At 39.1% G+C, this 18985-nt stretch overlaps 1 long non-coding RNA gene across 1 annotated transcript in view; it reads left to right on the top strand.

The window, feature by feature from the left end:
* The first annotated feature begins 2516 nt into the window (after positions 1–2516).
* LOC130919919 (uncharacterized) overlaps positions 2517–18985 on the top strand; it is a 71755-nt gene continuing 55286 nt past the window's right edge. The window contains exon 1 of the long non-coding RNA XR_009064032.1: positions 2517–2586. This is a non-coding gene — a long non-coding RNA (uncharacterized LOC130919919). The remainder of the gene's footprint in view (positions 2587–18985) is intronic.

Below are 18985 nucleotides of genomic sequence, written 5' to 3'. Positions count from 1 at the left end.
TAATTTGGAAATAAATTCTTTCAGAATCAAACAATGTGATTTTCTGTTTTTTTTGGTTTTTTTTCCACATTCTGTCTCTCATGGTTGAGGTTTACCCATGTTGAAAATTACAGGCCTCTCTAATCTTTTCATGTAGGAGAACTTGCACAATTGGCGGTCTACTAAATACTTATTTGCCCCACTGTAAATGTCACTTTTTTCAATTATCTTCACAATTTAACTTGACTTTGTTTTAGGTATGTTGTAAGTAACAATGAAGACAAAATGGATGACTACGGTATTTCCTTCAAAAATAATATTTTGTTACAGGTTACTGACTTAGCTGTAGTCTACATCGGTGCTGTTTTAAGTTTTCGATAAAGGGTCTAATTATAAAACATAAAAATAACTTCTCGTTACACAAATCAGACAAAAGTCCTGTTCGTTCAGTTAACAAAAAGTGCTGCTAATTTACATTTTTTTCTTGTGGGCAAAGCACTGTGATATAAATTGTGTCAATGACTCATTTATTCTCTTTAAACAAACTAAACAAAACATTTCAAATGATGAGAGGGCATATTTTAGTGAATTGGTTTTCTTTATCAAACAGTTGTTCATAAATACAAACCAAATCCAATTTCAGAGCACACACTTCTGTATGGCAATTTACAGTTTGAATGAAAGTTTGTGTTGAAATGAGACTCTATGCTGTTATATGAATGGTTTTATGTGTGTGTGTTTTATATAAGAGAAACTAGAGTACTTTACTCTCTAATAACAATAACTCAAGTGCTGAAATGCCCTTCCAAAGCACAATACAAAAAGACACTGAGGACACCAATTAGCATCATCGCTGACTAGCTTAGCGCTCCGTGCTAAGTAGTAATGTCTCATCAACAAAGAATACAAACAATACAATTGGCGTAATTTACTCACCTCTGACTGTAGGACACTGGATCTAACAACAGTTACTTGAGTTTACTTTAATTTATTCACATTTCTAACCCAAAAAACTAGGGCTGTCAAAATTATGGCGTTGACGGGCGGTAATTAATTTTTAAAAATTAATCACATTAAAATATTTGACGCAATTAATGCACATGCCCCACCCAAACAGATTAAAATGACAGCAGTGTAATGTCCGCTTGTTACTTGTTTTTTGTTGTTTGGCGCCCTCTGCTGGCGCTTGGGTCCAAATGATTTTATGGGTTTGGGGAGTGAGCATGGTGTAATTATTGACATCAACAAAGGCGAGCTACTAGTTTATTTTTTGATTGAAAATTTCAAAAATTTTAATAAAACGATAACATGAAGAGGGGTTTTAATATAACATTTCAATAACTTGTACTAACTTTTATCTTTTATGAACTACAGGTTTTTCTATCCATCGATCGCTTTAAGAGAATGTTAATGTTAATGCCATCTTGTTAATTTATTGTTATAATAAACAAATACAGTACTTATGTACCGTTTGTTGAATGTATATATCTGTCTTGTGTCTTATCTTTTCATTCCAACAATAATTTACAGAAAAATATGGCATATTTTATAGATGGTTTGAATTGCGATTAATTACGATTAATTAATTTTTAAGCTGTAATTAACTCGATTAAAAATTTTAATCGTTTGACTGCCCTAAAAAAAAAAACAAGAGGGAAAACAATTACTTTAAAAAAAAAAAAGGGGGGGGGGGGGGGTAAATACTACTACCTTTATCTTTCACTGAGGACTATTGAAATTTTATTCCAGTGAGAAACATGAAGTCAACGCACACGATTTACATTGATGGGCCAAACAAAATGACGTGGTGGGCCGGATTTGGCCCCCAGGCCTCGAGTTTGACACCTGTGTATTACATCATTCAGCCTGATTTGAGTCACTCCTTGGGAAAGGCTTTGTTCTTGCTGCTGTCATCTCTTATGATGGCCCACCGCCCCCTTTTAAGAGCGTATCGAATTTGGGACGCTCTTCCCAGCCTCCGTAACAGATACGGACAATCGATAGGCGCATTATAAGGCTGTGACACATCGAACCCCACCCAATCTCTGCTTGTGCTGTGACAATGGCTCTCGTCTATTCTCCGGAGAGATCGTGTTGTATGTGACTGGCATTAGCACTTCTTAACCCTTCATTGACATTATCCTTTCACTTTCACAAAACATACAATGGGGCAAGTAAGTATTTAGTCAACCAACAATTGTGCAAGTTCTCCTACTTGAAAAGATTAGAGTGGCCTGTAATTGTCAACATGGGTAAACCTCAACCATGAGAGACAGAATGTGGAAAAAAAAAAACATAAAATCACATTGTTTGATTTTTAAAGAATTTATTTGGAAATCATGGTGGAAAATAAGTATTTGATCACCTACAAACAAGCGAGATTTCTGGCTGGCTGTCAAAGAGGTCTGTTCTAACTTTTTCTAACGAGGTCTAACGAGGCTGCATTTGTTACCTGTATTGATGGCACCTGTTTTAACTCATTATCGGTATAAAAGACACCTGTCCACACTTTAAACTCCACTATGGCCAAGACCAAAGAGCTGTCGAAGGACACCAGAGACAAAATTTTAGACCTGCACCAGGCTGGGAAGACTGAATCTGCAAAAGGTAAAACGCTTGGTGTAAAGAAATCAACTGTGGGAGCAATTATTAGAAAATTGAAAACGTACAAGACCACCCCACCCCCTGGTGGCGCCACTGCCTCGGAATTTGATCCGCCGGACGGTCACCAGGTATACCAGGCAATATCGAATCGCTCGGCCTTAAAAATGTATCGTTTTTTAATCGAATTGTAACCTGTGTATCTAGTAGGGATGGGTGATACCAGTGATTTTGGATTCGATCCGATACCAAGTAATACCAAGGCCAAATAATTCATATCTTATATATATTTTATATACACACAACCCCTCAGTCATTCTGATGATATCTAATGTACAACTACAGCAAGCACTCAAAAACTATTAAAAGTCTCTTTGTGTCAAATATGCATTGCAATGAAAAAACTGCTGCTTTTAATAACTAGCAAAGCAGTTTCCCTACAAACTCTCAAACCAATCCATTATCAACAAAATCTGATTAGTCAGTCCCATGACCCTTAAATTCATATGCACAGAACATTTCCCTGCTAAACGTTGTATTTGATCAAATTTTAATCTACCCAAGTTAAATATTTTTGATCTACTTGAAGAATGAATTAATAATAGCATGTTACCGCCCTCTAATGGTTGATCATTAAAAACAAATCCAATAAACAAATCACTTGCCGTTTTTGAATTTTATTCTACTAAAACAATTTACAGATTTTGAAATAATTGCAACAGACCTGTAACAAAATTTAAATAGCAACAAAACATAAGAAATCAAGCATTTAATTGTTTGAAACAAAACAATATGGAAAAATATATTTCACAGAAAAATAAATAAAACATTAAACAAAATAAATACTAAACATAAATTAACAAGAAATAGTAATAAATGAATAAGAAATAATAATAAGGTCAAGTAAAGCATTAGGTCAGTAAGTTTCCTTGAGAATCTTGAAGTCTGCTGCAGGATAGTTTAAATCTCTAAATATTTAACAAATCATTCACTTAACACTTTTATTAAAGTCCCTATACCTGATTTTTTTTTTTTTTTTTTTTTTTTTTTTTTTTTGTGGAATAAGATAAAATATGTATTTTGTATTTTTGAGTTTGGACAGGAAAATAATAATTCCCAATTTCTGTCAGCCTGAGGGAAAAGTAGTACAAAGTGTGCACAAAAATATACCCAAAAAATAGACAAAGAAAATATAATATATTAATTCCAAATATCGATACTTTTGCTTGGGGATCGATACCTAAAACTCAACGCGCTGGATCGAAATATCGATATTTTGGTTTCGATCCGCCCATCCCTAGTATCTAGATCAGGGGTGTCCAAACTTTTTGCAAAGGGGGCCAGATTTGGCGTGGTAAAAATGTTGGGGGCCGACCTTGGCTGACGTCCTTTACGTAGAACAATATATTTAAGCAAAATTTAGCAAGCCATTCAGTGTGTCACATTTGCTTTATTATTTTTTTAATGAATAATTTCAACAATCTCGCAACTAACCTTTGCGGCGTTCTCTTTCGACTCTCGGGCTCTTGCGAAATACTACTGCTGTGAAATTAAACAAGCTTCAAGTTGCTTCAATTTCTCGCTGCGTATCTTCCCTGTAATCTTGTCGTACATGTCAGCGTGTCATGTTTGGTAATATCGCCTCACGTTGAAATCTTTAAAAACAGCGACTGTCTCTTTGCAAATGAGGCAAGACACAGTTGTTGCATATTTTAGTGAAGACATAGTCCAATTTCCACCTATCCTTGAAGCGTCAGCCGTCACAGTCAACTTTTTTTTGTTGATTGTCGCCATTTTAGAAAATTGGAAGTAGAGGGTCACACGGAGTAATGATGCTTAGCCCTTAAATACCTGCAACATGAAGCAATTATCAGAGAATCCCGAAATTTGAAAAATAAGGTCCTAAGGAAACTTTTTTTTTTCAAATTTGTGAAAAGTCAAAATGAATATGTGTAATAAGCGCTGTAATATCTATAACCCATGCTAAATCATGTTTTTTTCTCATGGAACCTGCAGCTGCATGTGTCGACTTGCATCCATCATTTTTTTTTTCCCAAAAAGAAATGTCAAAATCCTAAATTAGTCTGAAATCGGAAATTTTAAGTGCATCAAATGTGATACATTTTGCAATAAAGGGTTAAAGTGCTGCTGCCTTTTGTGGGTAAATGAGGAGCAGCATTTCGTATGTAAGCTACTTCATTTGCAGGTTGCAGTACTGCTGACCAATTTATTAAGTCTGTGTGCGGGCCAGATGTTATTGGTTTTATGACAGAGGCTGGGGGCCGGATGAAATTTGACCATGGGCCGCATTTGGCCCCCGGGCCGGACTTTGGACATGCCTGATCTAGATACATATCGAATCGGCTTCATGCCAGAGATTCCCAACCCTAGTGAAAAATATGTCAATTATGCTTTCAGTGTGGGGAGAGTCATGGCCTGCTTCAATTTATTATACACGATAGAAGTTCTGAAATCAGGAACCACGTCTCGGGTGAGCATGTGTCCCGAGTCCATTTACGGTCTAAAAATGCAAAATCCATTCCCAGGTGGTGCTTTGCGAGCGAACGAAGGGGGAGGAATAGTTCACGGCGGATAAAAAATGAGCAGCGGGGTTTGTTCGGGTTCAAGATGCGCTGTGTCTGTTGGCAGCCCGTCGGGCCAACATTGTTTGACGTTCTAGCCGGCGTGCCTTTTTGTGAGCATTTGAGGGCTTTATGGCTCGCTGTGACTCTGCCGCCAATCGCTTCCAGATGCCGCCGGTGTGGGAACCGGCGAGGTGGGGGAGAGAAGAAGCATAACCAGGTGTGACCCATTGCGATCCGGGATGTTCTCCATGGATTTTTCGACCTATTATGCATTTGCGCAACTGAAGCGGTAATGTTTGCGAGCTGACAGATAGGACAAAACATTTGGTGACTTTTTTTGTGTGTGTGTACGCACTCTGCCAAGGCACGAAGTTCGTGGCTCGAGGTGCGTCGTTCAGCACATTTGCTGCTGGCGCCGGCCAGAAACGGACATATGGCAGCACTCTGAGCCTCCGGGCCCGATCGCAACCTGCCAGCCCCGCGATGGCCGACGGTATGGGGGGAATTAGTAAGCGAGAGCGTTTAAAGTCCCAAAGCACCAATGATAAATGTCTGTGTTTCTCCGTGTAATTACCTTCAATCTGGTGTCCCCCTCCACCCTTTTATTTTTCAAGAGGCGCAGGGAGGAAGCGGTTGAAGGTAACTGTTAAAAAAAACATGGAAATGATAATGCCGTTTCTGTAGGCTGGAGAAACCTGAACTTATTGGATCTTATTCAGGGAAGAGAAACAATATTTGTTGAATGATTCTTTTACCTGTGAATAGAAGAAAATTTGAACACGTGTTAATCCTTTATTGGGACTCATTTAACCTTTTAACGACGGATGTGTCCATACGACACATTTACGCATGCGTGCTTTGAACTACCGTAACTGCTACGGTTCGTGGTATCGAAAAAATTTCAACGGTTCTTGAAATCTAAGAGGTTGCACTTGACAGCCAAATGGGTGTCATTGCTGTAATCTCTCTCCTACCACCACGAAACCAGCGTATCAGCTCCTCATTCTCTGATGTGCTGGCAGTGGCGCATTTACGCATGTGACATACCTGTTAAGTTTCACGATTTGGTCGGGAGACTCCCGATTTTGACCCCAATGCTCACGCCTCACGATTAGAAAGCCAAATCTCCCGATTTTCCAAAAATGTCAATTTTTTTTTTTTTTTTTTTTTAACGTTTTTGTTTGTCACCGTTTTGTAACGATACCATTCGGCCCGATTCGGAAAGTGACCAACAACGAATAGCCTGGCCGTCTCCGACTTCCCTGCCCTCCCTCCCCTTCAGAGCTGGAAAAGCCCAACCAAACATCTGACAGTGAGGGAAGAGGCGAAGCACCACCGACTTCCCAAGATGCTGGCACTAATAAACCGGCTTTTAGACTGGTTCAAGTCTTTATTTTGGAAGGAAGAGATGGAGCTGACCCTGGTCGGCCTCCAGTATTCGGGAAAAACGACGTTCGTCAACGTAATTGCCGTAAGTCTTACCTGCCAGCGATAGCTAACTAGCCTAATGCTAATAGCATTAGAGCTAATGATGGGAGAACGATGACGAGGAAGAAGTCGCTGCTTTACTCTGTGTTTTCGTGGATCAAACATCATGGAATATTAAACCACTGCGGTCCTACCCCCACAATATATGAATTTAAGTGAGAAAGCGTATCGTTACTTACTTGAAGTTTAATCATTTAGATTCGCTATTATGCTAAAGCTAAAGTGTATACTATACACTTTATTACATTATATCATTATTACTGTGCTGAAACAAAAAATATAAAGTTTCAATTCTAGGTTACAATTCAATTAAATTAAAAAACTGCCATGACAAAGATACTTTTAAAAACAAATATGATTAATTTTCTAAATGATGTAATTAATGTTTTTAATCTTGCTGATTTAGTCTGACGAAACCCTAATTGGAGTGATGGTTGATGAGATGAAGAGGCTGCTGAGGAAGCTGATGTCCAAATTTGTGCAAATGGATGTGATCAGGAAAGCTGAGGATATCCTAGACGTTGATTACAGGAAAAATGAGAACTGGCATGACACAGGCAACATAGCAGTATCACATGATGCCAGACAATACATGGAGCAAGTTGAAGACTATCTCTGATGCCACCAAAAAGAGGTTCTTTGACAGTGTAGTTAATTTTTACACAAGTGTTGTGACCAAAATGAATTTGAAAAAAATGGTTGCATTTTGTCTTAGCGATTGTCGCGCGCGCGTCATCGGGGTTGGCAAACAGAAATCTCCCTATTTGCAATTTCTACAACTTAACAGGTATGATGTGACCCGTTGGACTACCCCATGAGAAGTCAGGAGAGCAGTAAAAAACAGTGAAGAACGACAGGTTATATTTAGGGCTGTCAAATTTAACGCGTTAATGGGTGGTAATTAATTTTTTAAATTACGTTAAAATATTTAATGCATTTAAAGTGCCTGTGACTAGAGATGTCCGGATCTGATATTTGGATCGGATCGGACGCCGATATGGGCAAAAAACTGCGCATCGGTATCGGATCAGCTGACATGGAAAAATTCCGATCCAGACTTCCGATCCAGTTTCTTTGATAGTCCGGTCCGGGTTTTCCAGCGCACCGATTTACATAATCCATTCCAGTTTTTGCTTCGGTTTCCCTAAAATCCAGTCCGCATTTTACGGCACACCTTCAACACACTACATTTACATTACCGTCTCCCAATTTACCGAGAGACTATCGGTAAAAATGTCAGCTGTGTGGGATCATTTCACCTTAAAGGACGACAAAGACGAAGAGGCAGAGTGCAACATATGCCACGATAAAGTCAAGTGTGGTGGTAAAGCTGTAATAAGCTTTAATACAACCAACCTAATCAAGCATTTTGCGAAACACCACCACAAACAATATAAGAATTATGTTAAGAAAACCGAAGACAAAAAGAAAGGTCCTACGCAACTAACACTGGCAGAAACTTTTGCTATGCGAGACAAACTGGCACTCGACAGTCCCAAAGCCCAGGGAATAACAAGAGTCATTGCCGAAGAATTCATTCTGGATGACGAGCCATTATCTCTCGTGAGTAAAGACACACCATCCAACACTTAGAAACACGGTCCAACATGCCCAGCCGTCATTACATCCTTGAGCGATTCGGCCGTGGAAGATTCAAGAACGATTCACAAACATCCAAATTCCGATTATTGAAATATGTCAAGTAAAGCGGAACTAATACACAGCGCTTTCTTCGGGATGCAATGAGTAGCGGACCGCATTGCGTCCCGAGAGTATGAGGAGAGCATGCTTGTCACAGACCCGGGTAATGCTAATGTTCGACTCACGGCTTTAGCTCAACTCATGCCGCTGGATAAAAAACACAAGAATACCTGACTGCTGCTGACAGCCGCTACAAACTACGCCAACATCGTTTTACTGTAGATAATAGATATCATATGTATATAGAACTAGATGCAAATTGACAGACTAGACAGCGTTAGCAACATTGAAGTATGGACAACTAGATGCGTTAGTAAACAGCCGCCATCTTAAAGCAGGAGACTTCCCTAGTAGGCTGTTGTGAACCTTCCAAGCGAACCTAATGAACTATTTATCTAAAATATTCCTAAATTGGCAAAATCTTGACTTGAATCTATCTTCAAAACAGTTTTAAAACTTTCACATGTCAAAAGTAGACAGAAGGGAAATTATGGAATAATGGGAGCAATTTTAACAACTTTAACAGTTGATTCGCAAAATTAAATGAATGTAGTTTAAAGCTGCTGATACAGAATGGGGACTTGAGTAATTTATTTACTGTTTTAAAATGTTAACTTGATACTGAAATAGTCGTTTATTTAAACCTGAGATGCTTTTTATACAATTATTGTAGCTAATGCACGAAACATTAAAAGCATCTAATAGCTTGGGGGGGTTTGTGGGATTTTCCACTGAGGTTGTTTGTGTGTTTTGCTTTTTTAAGACAGTTTACAATATTATTTGCACGTTTTACTGACTGACTATGCCATTTCTGTTTGTTATTTATAATGTTTTGTGTTTGTCACTGAATAAACAGGTCAGTTTCTTGTTACCAACCGTTGTGTGTTATTCAAACTCACCTAATTCAGCTGGCTAGTTGTTATCAAGAGTACTAAAACCCTTTTCAGCATGAGTCTGACAACTAAGTAAGGAGGCTAAATAACTTTAAACTTTAACACATGCTCAGATAGGCCGGTATCGGCCAGTATCGGTATCGGATCGGAAGTGCAAAAACCTGGATCGGGACATCCCTACCTGTGACACGAAAAAGCATGTTTATTTCATAATACACGCGGTATTTTATGCTCCTGAATTTAATGGACCGCTTGGATGTGTGTGGAAGCGATCGCTATATTTATTTAGGATTTTTTAATCCCGCGCCATGAAAATGAGTGACTTCCGGCAAAAGTCTCGAGTTGAGACAGAGGGCGCTGTGACGTGTACGGAGGAAGGAGTCCTCTTCACTATACAGGCGTACTGTTGTACAAGAAGGACTGATTCAGCTGATTTTGCGGATTAATAAGTTTATTTTTCGCATCACGCCAGCCAAACGGCTGCAGAAAAATCTTGCTCTACGAGGGAGAGGCGTGTGCGCCTTTTTGGGGTTTCAAAAGGTTCCCATTCACCGGTGGATATTGGCCAAAACAAGCCCTACTACTGTGGGACCATGGGAGTTAGGGATGGGAATCGAAATCCGATTCCAATTCGGAACCGGTTCCGAGTGTTTCAAGGCCTCGACATCACAATGAAAAAGCCTTAACGATCCTAACGATTCCTAAAGACGCGTATTGCGTCGTGACGTGTGTTGTTGTCCAGACGCATCAAACTAGCATGGCGCCAAGAACCACTCGCTCCAAAGTTTGACTACACTTCACCAGGAAAGAGTGTGAAAATGAAAGGTTACGACGGGTAAGCACGAGCATTGCAGCCATAAACATAACAATGACAGCACGTAGGTTCAAACGCTCGAAAGTGTGTCTTCACTTCATGAGGAAAAATTACAACAAAGCGACTTGCAGTCATTGCAAGGTGGAGATAACTGCATCGGGAGGGAATACGATTGCGCTGTCCCCACAGAGAGACTAAGGCTCAGTCCTGGCTTTTAAAAAATAAAAGTCCCGGCTATACAGCTAGTTAAACTCCCAAATGACGATGCAGAAGACGTTGGTATAATTTGGTGACTTTATTCAACCATCACTTGAAGAGTGAAACTAAGAATAGAAATGAAACAAATCAATTTCATCCCCAATAACAAACAGGTTTGCATCAACGTAAATCAGCGATGATTAGCTGCTAATAACAGTATGGTTAGCATTCGTTCGCTAGCATTAGCACATCGTTCAAACCACTACACAACTGGATTTAAGTGTCCGATCGCGAGTGGAAACACAACAACAACAACACAAAAGATGATACATACAGGCGTTGCCTCTGTAGATATTAACAATGACAAAGAACGTAGGCTCGTAGAAGTGTTTCCCTCTCTCACTCACTTGGATGCGGCATTTCTTCTTTGGGTGTATGCGTGCTCCAATAGTCCTCAAACTGCGGCCCGCGGCCCAAATACGGCCCGCCTCCACATTTGGTCCGGCCAGTTTGAATTTTTTTTTTTTTTCCTCAATCGTTTTATTTATTTTCTGGCCTTTTCCTTGAAGAATTCATGGAGGGTTATTCGGTTATTATCTATTTAATTAATAGTGTTTTTATTATTAATTATTATTATTATTATAAAGAATCCAGAAAGGGTTATTTGATTGTGGCTTTCTGAAAAACAATAATTTTTTAAATTTATGCACTTCTGCAATCGTCACACTTTTTCTGTAACAAACTGACCCCGGCCCCTCATCAGAGAAGGGAAAAGTTATGTGGCCCTCACAAGAAAAAGTTTGGGGACCCCTGCTTTAACACATATTGCCAAAGGCAGAACAAAAACCTATCTGCCAATATATACCAATATTTTTTATTTCTATTAGATAAATGTTTCAGTAAAATGTTACACATTCTTGTGTATTTGCCACTTATTGCCATAGTTAACATTGAAGCTTTGGGCCTCTTTTGATCTCGTTGTGAGTTTGTAAGGTTGTGACTTCTGATTAAACAAACTCGATGCCAATCAAAACATTTGTTCTTTTTCCCCAAATTAGAATCGATAAGAGAATCGATAAAGAATCGAATCGTTAAGCAATATCGATAATGGAATCGGAATCGTAAAAATCCTACCAATTCCAATCCCTAATGGGAGTTACGAGGAAGTGAGTAAACATCGTGTTTTGTACTATGTCAAATACTGGGATCATTTTAATATGTAGGTGGCTTGCATTTTGTGGCTGACATGCATGCGGGGCGGCTATTTTTCGGCACAACACCGGCGGCTTGTCGCACATCCACCCGCCGGGAGAGCACTATATTCGGCTTATTGTGCTCATGTGCCCGGTGTTCTGTCAAATTTTTCGACCGATCAGAAATTGACGGTAAAAGACGGTATTGCATGATGAATCAGGAAGTACTATCTTGCCTGCAAGGCTAGCAATTTATCATTACATATAAAAAAAATCTCTATCCATCCCTGCTTATTCTCTATTTGACTTTGCCTTAACCTCCTCAATCGGGCCACCTTCTCCAATTCCCCTTGTAGATGCATTCCACAGGGGCGGGTGACTCTCCCGTGTGACCGATAAGAAGGCGGCGGGGTTTCTGCGAAGCGGGTCAAACCCCAACCATTCCACAAAAAAAAAAATCAAGCAAATAACAGGAAAATATCTTTCCTGCTCGGTGCCCCTAAAGTTCTCCACGGCGGCGCAAGGCTATTACCCTGATAGAAATTCTCCCGGCCGCCCAGCCACATCTCAAGCTAATTTACAAAGATCCCGAATTATTCTCTTATCTCGGGCTTTAAAGGTTGTAAGGTTGATTAACAAGGCTCCCCGTCCTGTTTATCAGTTTGGGTCCGGGTGCGGAAAATAGCCGGCGATAAGTGCACAGGCCATTAAACATTCTATTTCCCCTAATATTTGTCGGCATCCATCTGCTTAACTGATCTGCCTTCACTTTAATTAAAAGGGATTCCCGTCTTGTCGGGGTCATTATGCAGCGGCCGATGCCAGCCGAGGAGTTTGTGATGAGTTCAGCGTTCCCTCTGTCCCAGGGTTGCCAAAGGGCTTTTTTCATTTCTGCCGGCCGCCCCCCTCTCCGGCTTAACCCCTTCGTTTCTAGCCGCGATAGCACATTCTTCAAAATTGAGCAAGAAATAGAGTTAGCCCAGCTCAAATTGCCTATTACAGGTAGTCCTCGGTTTCTGAACAAATTCCATTCCCGCGCTGTAACCCGGTGTTTCGCGTAAGTCAGAATTAACCCTTTAAATACCTCAAAACAACCTTTAAATAATCATTAAAAAAAAAAAAAAACTATCCAAAAACATGTTATACTAGGGTGACCATATTTTGATTTCCAAAAAAGAGGACACTCAGCCCGGCCTCAAGATACTTGAATTTTACTCAAAGTTCACTCGAAGATGCCTATATCACTTTAATATATTTAAAGTGTGCCCCCTCACTCTAGATGGAAAAATGCAGTTTGGAAAAAAAAAAAATATATATATATATATGTGTATGTATATGTATTAGGGGTGTCAAACGATTAAAATTTTTAATCGAGTTAATTACAGCTTTGAAATTAATCGTAATTTATCGCAATTAATCGCAATTCAAACCATCTATAAAATATGCCATATTTTTCTGTAAATTATTGCTGGAATGGAATGATGAGACACAAGATGGATATATACAGTACATTCAACATACGGTACATAAGTGCTGCATTTGTTTATTATGACAATAAATCACCAAGATGGCATTACCATTATTAACATTCTGTTAATGCTATCCATGGATAGAAAGACTTGTAGTTCTTAAAAGATAAATATTAGTACAAGTTATAGACATTTTATATTAAAACCCCTCAATGTTTTCGTTATAATAAAATTTGTAAAATTTTCATTCAAAAAATAAACTAGTAGCACGCCATTGTTGATGCCAGTAATTATTTACACAATGCTCATGGGTGCTGAAGCCGATAAAATCAGTCGCACCCAAGCGCCAGCAGAGGGCGACAAAACTCCGAAAAACACAACAAGTACACATTTCACTGTGCTGTCATTGTTGCTGTAATGTTTGAGCAGGACATGTGCGTTACTTGCGTCAAATATTTTAACGTGATTAATTTTAAAAATTACCGCCCATTAACGCGATAATTTTGACAGCCCTAATATATATATATGTATAGAATGCAGACCCATGGAAATGTAGTCCAGTCGATACACATACACACAATAGGCTATGTGCCAACTAAACATTTTTATAAATTACTATCACGACAATTGTCCTTGATGAATTGTTATTCCCATTCAATTGATATTCTCATTCAATGTTCTAGATTGCACACAAACAATAACCGAAATAAACTAACAAACTATTCAACCAGCATGTTTCTATACGTAGCAGTTCAAAACTACATTTCCCATAATGCCTAGCGTGGTTTAGCTTACTGATAGCTAGCTGAGGCAAAAATCAAACTTTGCTATAAAAGTTTACAATCATCGGCAGCGCAACAATGCGACACCAAACGGGGTTTTACAGTCAAAGCTTCGACAGAAGTCAACAGTTGCCATTATATACGTATTTATTGTAAAAAACTTAACAACTGGGCAGGCGTTGTGGCCAAATCATCAACCCATTAGATGGCGGTAATGCCTCATGATAGGGGTAAACTGCCAACAAAAGAAGAACTACTCCTTCCCTCCCTACTACTAGGAGCCATGTCTTCGCAGGCAGGCGCTGCCACCCAGCGGCCGGATGGATTCTCTTCAAATTGGTCCCGTAAAAAAATCATAAAAACCGGACATTTTTATGAATTTATAAAACCCGCCCGGACGACGAGGATACTACGTGAAAGTAGGACTTGTCCGGGCAAAAGAGGACGTTTGGTCACCCTATGTTATACGTCATTATACTGTCCTCACCAAGACATTGGAGCTAAGTCCTAGCGAGACAGTGAGCTTGGCTCCGAAATGACAATGTGCTCACAGGCGCACCTTTGTGACTTTGGGTAGCACATGGTTCCCTTTTGTGATTTTATTTTCCTCAATGCATTTTTTATATACTACAGTTCGCTCGACATTGAGTCGGGAGGGAGCGACCCTGCTGTTGGCTAAGCGGCGACTTGCTATGCTATGCTATGCTACACTACGTATATTTTTTATTTTTTTATTTGCTTTTTAACTTACTTACACTTACATGCATACAAACTAGGGCTGTCACAAACGACTAATTTACTCCCGATTAGTCAGCTGATTATTTTTACGATTAGTCGACTAATCTAAAAAAAATATATATATATATAATATATATTTATTTTTAAAAAAACTTTTTTTTTTTTACTACTACTTTAATAATGAATTTTTTGTTCAAGCTTATTAATTCACAAAAAACATTTTGGAACACCTAAATTCTTTATTAACTTATAAATAAATAACATAAATACCAATAATAAATCACAAACAATGAGGTCAAATGCTGCTGGCATTAACTAGTGCAAAAAAATGTAAACTGAAACACTGTGACTTCACCTCTTTAACAGGAGTCAAAACAATTCTTACTCTCTTTGAGGTATGTCATTGTCTATATATTTCTAAATGTTAAAATGAATTGCAATGTCCCGGACAACCATTTTCAGAATACTTTGTGTGAGTTCAGATGCTTTTTCTGGTGTGCATGCTGCATTTTTGGGGGATGGGAAAAACTGTTCAACTTTTGTTTGTTTTAACCTGAAAATATATAAAGTAGAGGGCACACTGAAATATTACCACAATTATTTTGAATGAAAGGCACACATACCCACAGTAACAAAAATTAAATATATAGTATTAATTTTATAGTATACTACTATATGTTAAAACTTTATAATATTAAATAACTAACATTAGTGCAGTCATGGATTACAGTAAGCAGGCCAGTGGTGTTTCCATATATATTTTTATTATATTATGTATATACAGGATATATGTATATGTTTTCCCCAAGTGGGAGCTTCCATGATCCTAATAAATTTAATAGTAATTTTTAAAAATATATGATTATATTAATTATTTTATTAAATAAAAATGCACGTTGATACAACGCACATAAAGGCAACTTCCATTTAAAAAATCGTTAGAAAGTTGTATGGACTTACAATCCGCTAGTTTGTTGTTTCATGCTGTCTTCGAAAATTACAGTTACGTGACGGCGCTTCAAGTGTTCGTTCATAGCCGACGTGCTACCGTGGTATGCGAGCTCATCTTAGCAAAGAGTACACAAAGTGGCACCCTCCATATTTTCCTTGAAATAATTCCAGGCTCTGGCTATTCTGGTCCGCTTTTTTGGCTTTATGCCGCTTTGACGTGTTACCAACTCTGCCCTTTTTGGAAATAGGGAATGGGACGTACTACGTCACTGTTTGGACGCGCCTCCATGCTGGCAATATGATTTACTTCCGGTTCGGCAGAGTCAATGCGGATTGTAACGTGTGGTAGTGCTAAGCTAACTCTTTCGGTGTTTTAGAAAGAAAAAATGGGTGCTTATTGTTGCGTTACCGGGTGCAACAGCATCTCCTACGACAAAAAAAGGGGTTAGGAAAAATGGACTCACTTTTCACCGTTTTCCTGCATGGAGGACCAAATATCAGATCACGAAGGTACGACGGATGGCTGGATTGCAGCGGTTCGTCGGAAAAGCATTTCTTATGATCATATTTCTGCTGGAATGAGAGTGTGTTCCTGTCATCTCTACTCTTGTAAGTTGAACGATTTATCCACTTTTGGTTTCAATACGTTTTTCTTTTTTTACACCGTTGTGTAAATCTGCCTCGGTAGCAATGCTCGCCTACTACGACTCACCTAACAGTTGTATTCCTAGGTAAACCTGCTGACAACACATCCCGATTTGTCACCATCTCTCTTCTTGGATCATTTGACAAAGAAAATTTGTTCAATGGAGTGGTTCCATTTGTCCTGTGTCGGACTCAAACAAGCCCCTGCTGCAGACGCCATCTGGGTCTGCCCTTCTCGTCGATGAACTGCGGGCTTTTAACTTGTGAAAATGCAAGAACTGTAATGCACATATTTATTCTGCCTGGCTATTTAACTATGGCCAGTGACGTATTATTATTATTGTTATTATTTTTTAAACCACTTTGACAAAGACACGTTTCATTGTAATGTTGAATTTATATATTCTATTTTTATTTTTAAATTATAATATTCTTATTTGCACTTATGGAGACTTTAGACTGTCAATTCAAATAGTGTTGGAAAAGTTGCAATACCTAAAATAGAAATGCAAGAACTGTAAAGTACATATTTTTACACCTTTATTTACCTAAGGCCACTGGATGTTTTTTAACTGCTTTGAAAAAATACAGGTTTTGTTGTGATCTTGTATTTATATAGTATATAGCTTTTTATAATGTATTATGTATTATAATATTTGCTGCCCCCTGCCAGAGTGTGGGCCATTTTGTACTAAAAGGATTTTAAACTGTCAGTTCAAATACTGTGTTGGAGACTAGTACTTGCAATACTTAAAATGGAAATGCAAGAACTTTAAAGCACATATTTATCCTGTCTGGCAATTTACCCAAGGCCAGTAAATAGTGTTTTAAACTGCTTTGACAAAGACACGTTTATTGTGATCTTGTATTTGTGTATTACTTATAATTATATAATATTTGCTGCCACCGTCAGAGGGTGGGCCTTGTTTGCACTAATTTAAAGATTTTAAACTGTCAATTCAAATATCGTATTGGAGAAATTGCATTACTTGAAATAAATCTATTGCAACTTATCAGTCCCAGTTCTTGTCTACAACACTGTCCAAAAATTGTCAATGCATATTCCAAATAGAATAACAAAATTAAGTCACCTGACTTTGTAATTATTACACCTGTTTATTATGAAGACCTGAAGTAAACAACAAGCAGTTACAGTTTGTCAAGAAGTTGTTCAAGTCATGTTTTGGTATTCATATTTTATTGACTTTTCACAACAACACTTGGGATCGTGTTTGTAAGAGCAGAGCAAACTGAAGTTTCAGCGTGCACTCTTCGCCTTTCCAACCTCTCATAACGCTCCGATGTGGTGCGCTTGACCTCAGAATAATCCAAGAAGAGATATGGTGACCAATCGGGATGTGTTGTCAGCATTTCATATGCAGGTTTTCCTAGTAACACAACAGGTAGGGGAGGAGGAGTAGGTTAGCATTGCTACCGAGGCAGATTTACACAACAGTAAAAAAAACAAACCGTATTGAAACCAAAACGGATAAATCGTTCAATTTACAAGAGTAGAGATGAGGGGAATACTCTCATTCCAGCAGAAATATGATCATAAGAAATGCTTTTCCGACGAACCGCTGCAATCCAGCCATCAGTCGGGCCTTCGCGATCTGATATTTGGTCCTCCATGCAGGAAAACGGTGAAAAGTGAGTCCAGTTTTCCTCGCCCTTTTTTTAGTCGTAGGAGAAGCTGTTGCACCCGGTAACACAACAATACACACCCATAATTTCTTTCTAAAACACCGAAAGAGTTAGCTTAGCACGACCACACGTTACAATCCGCATTGAGTCTGCCGACCCGGAAGTGAATCATATTGCCAGCATGGAGGCGCGTCCAAACAATGACGTAGTACGTCCCATTCCCTATTGGCAGTGTTTTTAACTCCTCACCGGCGATTCACTTGGCTCGTTGTCATCGGTTCGTCTGGGTTCGTCCGATTTCCTCCTCAGGTAGGCGGTGGCGTGCATAAAAACACCGAGAGGCGTCGGATGGCTCTTTATGGATGCTTTTATTGACCGAAACAAAAACGTGGGGGATGAAGCCACTCAACTTGGCTCTACCCGCGCACTTTACCAACTCACTGATCTCGCTTCCTCTCTCTCGCTCGCTCGCCCAGTTTCTTCCTCTTTGCTCAATCTGACAACGCCGGTCACATTGAAATAACAGCGGCCCCCTTGGGGGTGCCAGTAACAACCGCTTGTATTGTGAGCGCCCGCCATTCTAAACTTTTTCCGCATGTAATTTTTTTTAACCCGTCATTACCCGTCGACGGTATGTTTTGCCCGTCGACGCATTTACGTCACCGATGACGTCGACAACGTCGACTAGTTGGGACAGGTCTCATACAAACTTCTGCTTCACAAAACAGTCAGGTGACAAAAAATGACAGACAGATGCAAGGTTACTGTAATTTCCCTAGTATAAGGCGCACCCGTGTATAATGCGCACCCCAAATTTACCTGTAAAATCTAGGGAAAATTATTGTATCCGTTTGTAACGCGCACCCTAATTTTAGCACCAATAAATAGAAGAATACAAGAAAACAGAGCTTGTGTACAGATACAGAAATGTCATTTTACTGACTGGTGAAACACAGCACAAGCATAGCACATTGGTAGTTACCATAAACTGACAATATTTACGGTAATAATATCAATTGACAACTTCTCCAACTTACCAGAATCTAGGAGAAAACAAAATCAACATTTATTCAATGTTGATGAGCTGAAGAGCCACATTCAAGCATTCCATCTTGCATTTTGTATTTATTTTTTTTCTCTGTCAATCTACAGGAAGTCGACAAGCGCCCCCCAAAACCATACAGTGCAACGCGTTCCCTATCGGCTGAACTATCGAATGCTGATTGACTCCGTAGTCACTTTGCTGTCACCGCAACGCAGGAGCATAACTCAGGCTTAACACTCAACAACAACAATGGCAAGTG

The sequence above is a fragment of the Corythoichthys intestinalis genome, chromosome 8 (genome assembly GCF_030265065.1).
Source record: "Corythoichthys intestinalis isolate RoL2023-P3 chromosome 8, ASM3026506v1, whole genome shotgun sequence".
In the NCBI taxonomy this organism is placed as follows: Eukaryota; Metazoa; Chordata; class Actinopteri; order Syngnathiformes; family Syngnathidae; genus Corythoichthys; species Corythoichthys intestinalis.
Note: the sequence above shows the minus strand (reverse complement) of the source record. Positions and strands in the feature narration are given on the sequence as shown.